This window comes from Pseudorasbora parva, chromosome 11 (genome assembly GCF_024679245.1).
Source record: "Pseudorasbora parva isolate DD20220531a chromosome 11, ASM2467924v1, whole genome shotgun sequence".
NCBI lineage: Eukaryota > Metazoa > Chordata > Actinopteri > Cypriniformes > Gobionidae > Pseudorasbora > Pseudorasbora parva.
The window spans coordinates 14,991,653-15,000,455 of NC_090182.1; the positions used below are offsets into that span (position 1 = coordinate 14,991,653).

General features: G+C 37.0%; 1 protein-coding gene across 1 annotated transcript in view; it reads right to left on the reverse strand.

Annotated features, from left to right (window-relative positions):
* Nucleotides 1-8,128, reverse strand: part of LOC137092751 (synaptopodin) — a 53,189-nt gene extending 45,061 nt beyond the window's left edge. The window contains exon 1 of the mRNA XM_067457176.1: nt 8,015-8,128. The gene's annotated coding sequence lies outside the window, so the exon portion shown is untranslated. The remainder of the gene's footprint in view (nt 1-8,014) is intronic.
* Nucleotides 8,129-8,803: the final 675 nt, after the last annotated feature.

Below are 8,803 nucleotides of genomic sequence, written 5' to 3' on the forward strand. Positions count from 1 at the left end.
TATGGGCCATTTTATTTTATATTGATTTTATGTGAGGTTTGCCATTTTTAAGTTTTAATTCTGGATTTTCTTGGTTTTTTTACTTTCTAGCAGCTAATATTTAATAAACATTAAATTAAATCTCTCATAAACAGTGTTGGGGAAAGGTACTTTTAAAAGTCATGCGTAACAATATTGCATTCCTCCCAAAAAACAAACAAATTGTGTTACTTTTATTGGAAACTTAAAATGTTACTGTATACTTTTACATAACCTTTTCACACATGGGCTGGGCTTGCTTATTTGGTTTAAAAAAATTAAAAAGTCTATTTTTGGCTAATGTAAAGGCCCTTTGACACCAAAAGTTAAATGAATAAGCCTATACAATAGAGGGCGCAGCTCAAACAAACCGTTCAGAAAGTGAGATTAATTACATAAAGTATATTTGTGTTATCTAACATAATTGTTTCAAATTAGCATAATATTCTGATATATTCTATATATTTTTATTTACAATATTTCACTGTTTTTATTTATTTTGAGGTTTTTGTGCAAGTAAGATGATTTAATACTTGCTCATATTTAGACAGAACTTGTTTGAAAAAGTATTTCAGATATTTTGTTTTAAATGTAAAGTAACGTGTTACTTTAGTTATTTGAAAAAGTAATCTGTTTACATAACCGATACTTTTAATGTCAATGTGTTACCCCTAAAACAGTTCATAAATGTAATAAACTAAACATTTTGGCATGCAGGATAAGTCACAAGCCTCTTGCTGTTGATAGTCAAAGGTCTGGCTATGCAAGACTATTTTAGCCTTAGAGTGTCTTTTGGGGACAAAATATAATACTTGAATACAGGTGCATTGCAATAAAACTCCCTGCAATTGTTGCTCGGCCTTGCTCCTTTCATTCTACTATATCAGAAGTTACAGTACATCTGCACGCCTGGGAGTCTGGGACTAAAGTAAGTGTTTTACAAGCCTCTGTACTGTGAACGATACGCTAATTACAGGGAGCAAAATTGTATTCACAGGGGATGATGTCATCTTTATGTCATCTCTGCTTAAAAGCTACCGCAGATGCTCTGACACACAAATCCTCGCTGTCTCTATTCACTCGTTTCACAGAGAGTACCTCTGGCATGGGAACAAACTCTATGGCAAACAGGAGAAGGTTATAGGTGGAAACTGGGAGGGGGAAGGCCGGTTGTTGGCAAACCAATAGGAAGTGCCATGATTCTTTTTGACCTTGGGAGGATATGACACAGTGGAAATTGCAGCGGGTTGTCGAAGCCAACAGAAACCTAAGATCTTTGCTGTGGACTCCCGCTGCGTGGGTTTGACCCGGCACTCAATTCCATGGATATGATGTGTTCCGGAAAGAAAGGGTTGGTTGAATGACTGTCTCAGAAATATGGTGAGAATAGGAGAAGTTTTTCCTCCAGAGATTGGCTGCAGGTGCTGCATTGTGAAAGGAAACCCTTTCTAACAGCCATCTCAGTGTCTTTGACAAATATATTACTGCATGTAAAATACCAAAAAAGTATTAGTTATAATAATGACGGCTGTTAGAAAGGCACGGCAGAAGACAGATTGATCAAAGTATAAAGGGACATATGGGTTGTATTACCACCCAAACCCAGTTTCCAACAAGCACAATGTCCGCATATATCAGCGCTTACCCGAAAACAGAGACGTCTCCTCTATTTTCGCCCCATCAAGCAGGCCGCAACAGCTCATGCGTGTTGTAATTTCAGCCTTTCGCCAAGCCTTAATTGTCTGGTTAGGCAGTAAACATAAATTAGTCACTTGCATCTTTTCAATAGAGAGCTCTCCTCTGCAGACAGAAACATTTGCGTTGCTTAGTGAGAAAACAACTTGTTACCGACCTTTGTGATTAAATTGTGGCAACGTCTGTGGTGGGAGAAAGCCTTTTTTGACCAAAAAATAAAATTGAAATGGTTGGGTCACAGACATCTAAATATGAGGCATGTACATTATGTATACACTTTGTGTTGGCTACTTTTAATTCTGCATGTGGAACAAGAATGCACTTAAAGCCCACAAACAGAATCTTACAGCTCATAGTCTTTTATTTATTGCATTGCATTTTTACGAACTGTCCCAACTTTTCTGGATTTGGGGAAGTAGTTATCTTTAGATATATATATATCTAGTTCTTGATTTGCTAGGCTATGCGAAGCAGTCATTTATAAGTATTTGTTCCTAAACATTTCAATGCAGGCCTCCCCACAGAAGAAGGTGTGACACTTAGTTTGTTGAATACGATATTTAATCATACTTAAGTGAGGAACTGACGATAACAACTTTAAGGACTTTTTTTTTCAGCACAATGCTTGTTTTTACAAGTCCACTCTTCCTGGATGTCTGTCTATGTTCTTGGATTAGCTGAGCGTTTGCTGGGTCCAAATAAAACACAGCTGACGTCAGTCTTTGGAGTCCTGCCCTTCGAACGCCAACCCAATCTTCTGCCTGATCTCTGAGCGAGATCCTGTCCAGACAATGCCCCACTTCCCTTTACACCAGTGCAAACAGGTCTGGCCATGGAGCGCTCGCAGTAAAAACAGGCTGACAAAGAGCTGGGGCTGAATGGGGGTAGAGGAGCCAAAGTCTGGGATTAGTTAGCAGAGGGTTGACGGGGTCCCTGCAGCATGGACGTGAACTTCAAAGGTCTGACCTCTCAGAGCAGAGTGATGGGAGTGATAGATGCTGTAATCTGAGCTTTTTTGTCCAGATGGACTGCATAGGTCCTTCTGTGTACAGAGTGGCATTTTGTACTAATGCTGCCGAAAGACACTTTCAATGGATAGGCTATAAAGCAGTCAATTAGATTCTCAAATAAAGGTATTATTTTAGACAATAGTTTTCATTAAATATTGATTGCAAACTTGGTTAAACTCAATATTACATATGCCATTTTGTTTTACCTGTATTTAAATGTTTGCCATTTTTCAAAACTATTTTTTCTAGTTTGTGCTTTCTTTCTTTTTTTTGTAAACATTAACATTTAATGGTATTCACAGTAAAGCATAAGATAAAATATTTTAGGAACAAATGCTGGTTTAAAGTAAACTGATAAACCATTTCCCATGAGTTTAAATGAGTAAATTATATTTGTTTAATTATTTTCTTAAAATAACCCCATTAAATGGTCAAGAAGGTCATGACCTTTGAGGTGGAACTGGCCAAACTCAACACTGAAAGAGTGGGAATGAGTTAGAATAATATAACAGATTTCACTAAATACAAACATGAGTTGTGTGCCTCTAATACTTCAACAGGATATCAAAATTGATTTATTAAAAACAAAGAGGAAACTTTTAGATACAACTTTCAGCTCAACTTTTTTTTTCTTCTCTTCTTCTTCTATTTTGCAACCTTGGGAAACCCTAAGAGCAGAACACAGGGTTTCACGCTGTGGATTTTACACTTGGCTGTAAACAGACAACAGGTATTGAGTAGAGCTGCACAATTTTGCTGGAAGGCATTATGCAGCGCTCTTAGTGTCCTGATGGACCAGTGGAGCACTTTGGATTCGGTTTTCCTTGCTGACAACAGTTAATCCACTTTGGCTGGTGTTGGCAGCGCCAGGCAGGGGCTCCACAATGCCTCGCTCTGTTCCCCGTCAGAGGTCCCGTGGAGAGCTGCAGATGTGCCCGTGCAGGAGGGACTCCTACAGCCGACTTACTGAACGTTGGTCACAAATCTTCTCTTTCAGCGTCTTCATCAGCTCTGCAACCCCTCTGAGATATGCCTCTCCGAAACACCAGTCCCTCAGCTTCTGGAGGAACAGCTGCCAGCAGCTCGCAGACAGTTAAACCCATGGGTCATTAAAGACATCAGCACAGATTACGGAATTAAACTGTGACTCTGATTAGAAACAGAAATCACCACGGAGATGCTTGACGTCTGTTAGCAGTCTGGGGATCATCAATAATAGACTATCTAGTTGTTTCGTTTTATTTTATTTTGTTACTACCAAAGGTCCTAAATGGAGTGGCTTATTAAAGTAGATCACAATCCAGAAATCCCCAAAATCCATTGAAGTGTTCTAAAAGCTTGAGACAAACTGCTTAATATCATTATCTTCAAAGTAGCCACAGGAAAAGAAATCAGATTCATTCAGATGAACTTTGAGATTTGTTAAATGCATGGCACCCTTTGAGGGAAATGAACTGTGAGGCTTCAAAGAGGACGGATAAGAAGAGCTGTTTACTTTGATGCAAAAATGCAATGTGGTGTAAGTCACACAGCCTGACACAACCAGCCCCATTCATCATGTCGAACGTCAGCACATTGCCATGGGAATTTGTTTTTGTTGTTTTTGAAAACAGGTGACAATCACATCCTTGCCCTTTTATATTTACTTTATTTACTTGCGTTTAGTAGCCTACATTCCCGGGGCCAGTTGAATAAACTTAGCAACTATGTTAAGACTGTGTTTTAACAACTAGTTTTAACAATTAGCCATTAAACTGAAAGAGTAATCCATCTTTTAGAATTTTCCAAATCTTTTCCAACTTTTTCAATTCAAAATATGACTAGTCTTGAAGAAAAATGACTGATTTTTAAGACTAGTCTAAGCAGTTTATGCAACCGGCCACTGATCTAATTGTAAATTTTTAATTTGTGCACATTACTGTGACAGTTTAATTTACACACATTAATTTAAAATTGAATTAATTAAGAATAAAATATTATGAATGAATAATGTGTGCACATATGTGTATATATACAATGTTATTTTTGTATTTATTACTTTTTAATTACTGTGCAATATATATATATATATATATATATATATATATATATATATATATATATATATATATATATATATATATATATATATATATATATATTGCACAGTAATTAAAAAGTAATAAATACAAAAATAACATTGTATATATAGTCATCTAAAATGAAATAAATGAAATAATATAATTTTAGTTAATGATCAATTTGTGCACATCACTTTCAGACAGGGATGGATGGATGGATGGATGGATGGATGGATGGATGGATGGATGGATGGATGGATGGATGGATGGATGGATGGATGGATGGATGGATGGATGGATGGATGGAATAAATAAATACAAACTTTAAAAAAAAGCTTGATCTTCTGAAATAACTTTCTTTGGCTGATGTCATCAAACCCCTCCCTTCCAAGCAAGCCAATCAATTACAGATGGTTAGAAATTAAGTCCTGTCCCATGTTATGATCCTGTTGAGTATCATCATTCAGAAATATATTACATTACAGAAGTAAACAACCAGACTTTTTTCTGCAGCTGTGCTGAATTTTAAAATTTGCGTGCGCTCTGTTTTATAAGAGTCAAAGCCATGTGATATGTGAGGCCGGGCAATTTCTCTCTCAGGGTGCTGAACTCAGGCATGTTGTTTCAATAGGTCTGAAAGCCACAGTAAGCGAAAGGAAATCCCCCCTCGGTGACTCAGAGCTGCCAGTATATATGTGTGTGTGTGTGTGTGTGTGTGTGTGTGGGTGTGGGTGTGTGTGTGTGTGTGTGTGTGTGTGTGTGTGTGTGTGTGTGTGTGTGTGTGTGTGTGTGTGTGTGTGTGTGTGTGTCCAGGCTTCATTTCACCAGAAAACTGACCTTTTGCACACACACATATAAAAAATACTGCAGAAGTTCCCAAAAATAAATACTCCAACTTGTTCTTCAAGGATGGATGCACATGTTTATGGTTAGACAATTGTATATAAATAGAACCAAAAAAGGACACTGAATTCTCCATATTTCATGACAGGATGTCACATTAATGAAACAATTTGAGTAGCATTCAATAACATTAGAAAAATGTATTACAAATAATTTTATATAGAAAAGGATTGCTAAAGAAAGACTCCTGATATGAGTTTCCAAAGAACATTAAAATTCATGAAATCCAGGACTTTGCTTCCTCCTCAGTCATGTTAAGAGTTGAGTAAGTCTTGCTTCTGTGGTATTGTAAGTGGCAGCTTTACCATAAAGACATTGATGTGCAGATACCAGAAACGCAGCCAATCGAGCATAAGAAGTAAGCAAAAATTATTCAGTGGAAGAAAACAATATCATTATTGTGTTTGAAAGTGCTAGACAATATTCTGTGTAGAGCAATCCAAGAACTGCCTTGCTAAAGTTTTTGCCAGAGTTTCTAACCATAGTAATGCCTAATTAGAAGCTACACAGATGTTAAATACCAGTTTTGGTTAAAGTTTCTTCTAGAAAGCATGAACTCGGGGAAAGCAATACTCAAAAAGGAGAGGGCATGAGAGAAAGAGCACAAAAACAAAATAAAAGAAAAAAAGTGACTGTAATTATGATCAGATTTCTCTTTGGCAGTGTGACTGATTATAATGAGAAGTAAATTACCCAACTGTTTAAATTACTGGTGCTTGCTTTTACTGTGGCTCGCTTGAGGATTTGAACAAACTCAAGCAAACATATGCAGTGTGTATTCATTTCACTGTCCATATTAACTGGATACAGAATGTACAGAACTCTGCAGGAAACACACTAAAATGCACTAATATAACTCTATTCATTGATACAATATTTTGCAACATACATACAGTTTAATGCACTACTGTTCAAAAGTTTGGGGTTTTGGGGATTTTTTTTTTTAGTGTAAAAAAGTTTCTTATGCTCACCAAGGCCAGGATAAGCAAAAAAGTATTTAGTCAGCCAGCAATTTTGCAAGTTATCCCACTTAAAAAGATGAGAGATGAATGTAATTTTCATCATAGGTACACTTCAACTCTGTCTATCCAGAAAATTACACTGATTTTTTAAAGAATTTATTTGCAAATTATGGCGGAAAATAAGTATTCGGTCACCTACAAAAAAATCAAGATTTCTGGCTCTCACAGACCTGTAAAAATAAATCATGATCTGTGAGGTATTTTGAGCCACATGAACATTTCTGAGGACATAAGAGATCTTTTTTTTAAAAAGGGGGCATAAAAAGTCCCCTCGCTATCAGTGGGAAAGTACAATGCGATTTTGCGGTTGCAGCTGTAGCGGCATGTATGTGCTACAGATGCTGGATGTGCAAAACAGGCCTATGTTTAATACTCAGGCCTGTTTTGCACGTCCAGCGTTGAATGTACATTTGGCAGAACTGCCAAAAAGAAAGGTAGTCCCACACAGAACACCTTAGCAACACAGCAACATATAGGCGAGCACCAGCAAAAATCCAGTTCTTTTTGATTGGAGGTTTTAAACCAAACTGCCACCGAACAGAATGTACTGCATGACAAATAGTGTAACTATATCTCACACAAGAATCTCAAACATCTTGAAAACTGACTTTTAAACAAACTTTTGGTTGCATAACCAGATCCTTAAGATCCTGAGCAAATTTATGTTGGACAGTGTTTGTAAACATAAGAAAATGAATCAGCATTATAGTGCAAGTGTTGCACAGAATGAGGATATCTCTCTAGACAGGCAGAAATAAACAGTGCAATGACTGCTGTGTGGTGCCATCAGGGTTGTCTCATTAAACCAGAGTAACAGCCACCCTGCAGTCATATGGGCCTCTCACATTGCATTACTGATTCAAGTTCCAGAGTTGTTTCTGTCCCTGAACTCTTGTATGAGCCCTGCTACATCTAAAAAAAAAAAACACCTTCCTACCCTTAGGTGACAGGTTGTAAAGCTTTCAGTAAAAACAGCTTGTGGTTGGAGATGGCTGGGCTAAACCTGAGTGTTGATTTAAGGTGTCAAAATGGCATATGGTCAACGGCTCTCCCCTGAAGGATGTTATTCACAGGTGGATGGAGGAACGATAGCCTAGGGTTTCAGTTTTCTGACCCACATACGAATGCGTGCTGACAAACACACTCGGTGGGACTCGTCTGGCAGCAAATTGAGCTTATGTTGCAGAACTCTTGAGCTTAGTATCTTCAGTATTTTTACATCTTGTTAATTAGTGGGTGTAAAGAAAAGGGCAATGGAAGGAAATAGAAATAAAGGAGTGAAATCACATTAATTTCAAATACTTACATCAATGACAACAGTAGTCCGGCCTGGATATTGTCTTTTAAAAGTTGTTGTTGCAGCCCTTAACTGATGTTGATGTTGACATGTTGTGTTTTGGCCTGAAGCTCCGCCCTCCACCTATCGACCAATCACAAAGTCAGTAGTGTTTTGGCATCCGGGTTGCAAGCTCTGCTCTAGTTACCACAGCTGCAGCTACAAATGTTCCTGCTGATCCTTCAGCCTATCTGGCAACCTCGAGTCAGGGGGAGGGGGAGAGGGATACACCGCTCTACAGTCATTTGAAAGTGATTGCAGTCCCAGTTTTGGCCACAATCTTACATACACTTCCATTAAGTCCAAATATCTAAAATTCTTACATTTAAGAAGCATTTACTAGACAAGCAAAAGTTTTTGTCTTTATTTGGGGGAAAGTTACTCAAAATTAAGTGAGCTTTTGCTTGAAATAAGCAAAATAATCTGCCAATGAGGTAAGCAAAATAATTTAAACAGAAAACAAGATTATTTTTCTTATTTTAAGAAAAAGCTCACTTAATTTTAAAGTATTTTTCTCCCAAAACAAAACAAGACAAAAACTTTTGCTTATGTACTAAATGCTTCTTAATGTAAGAATTTTTAGATATTTGGACTTAAAATAGGACAAAAATACTAAGTAAGAAAGGCATTTTTTACAGTGTATGCTTACCATTTAAGGCTGCATTTACTTGATTTAAAATATAGTAAAAAGAGTAATATTGTGAAATATTATTACAATAATTGAAAGGGGTCATGACAGATTTTAAAAATATATATATA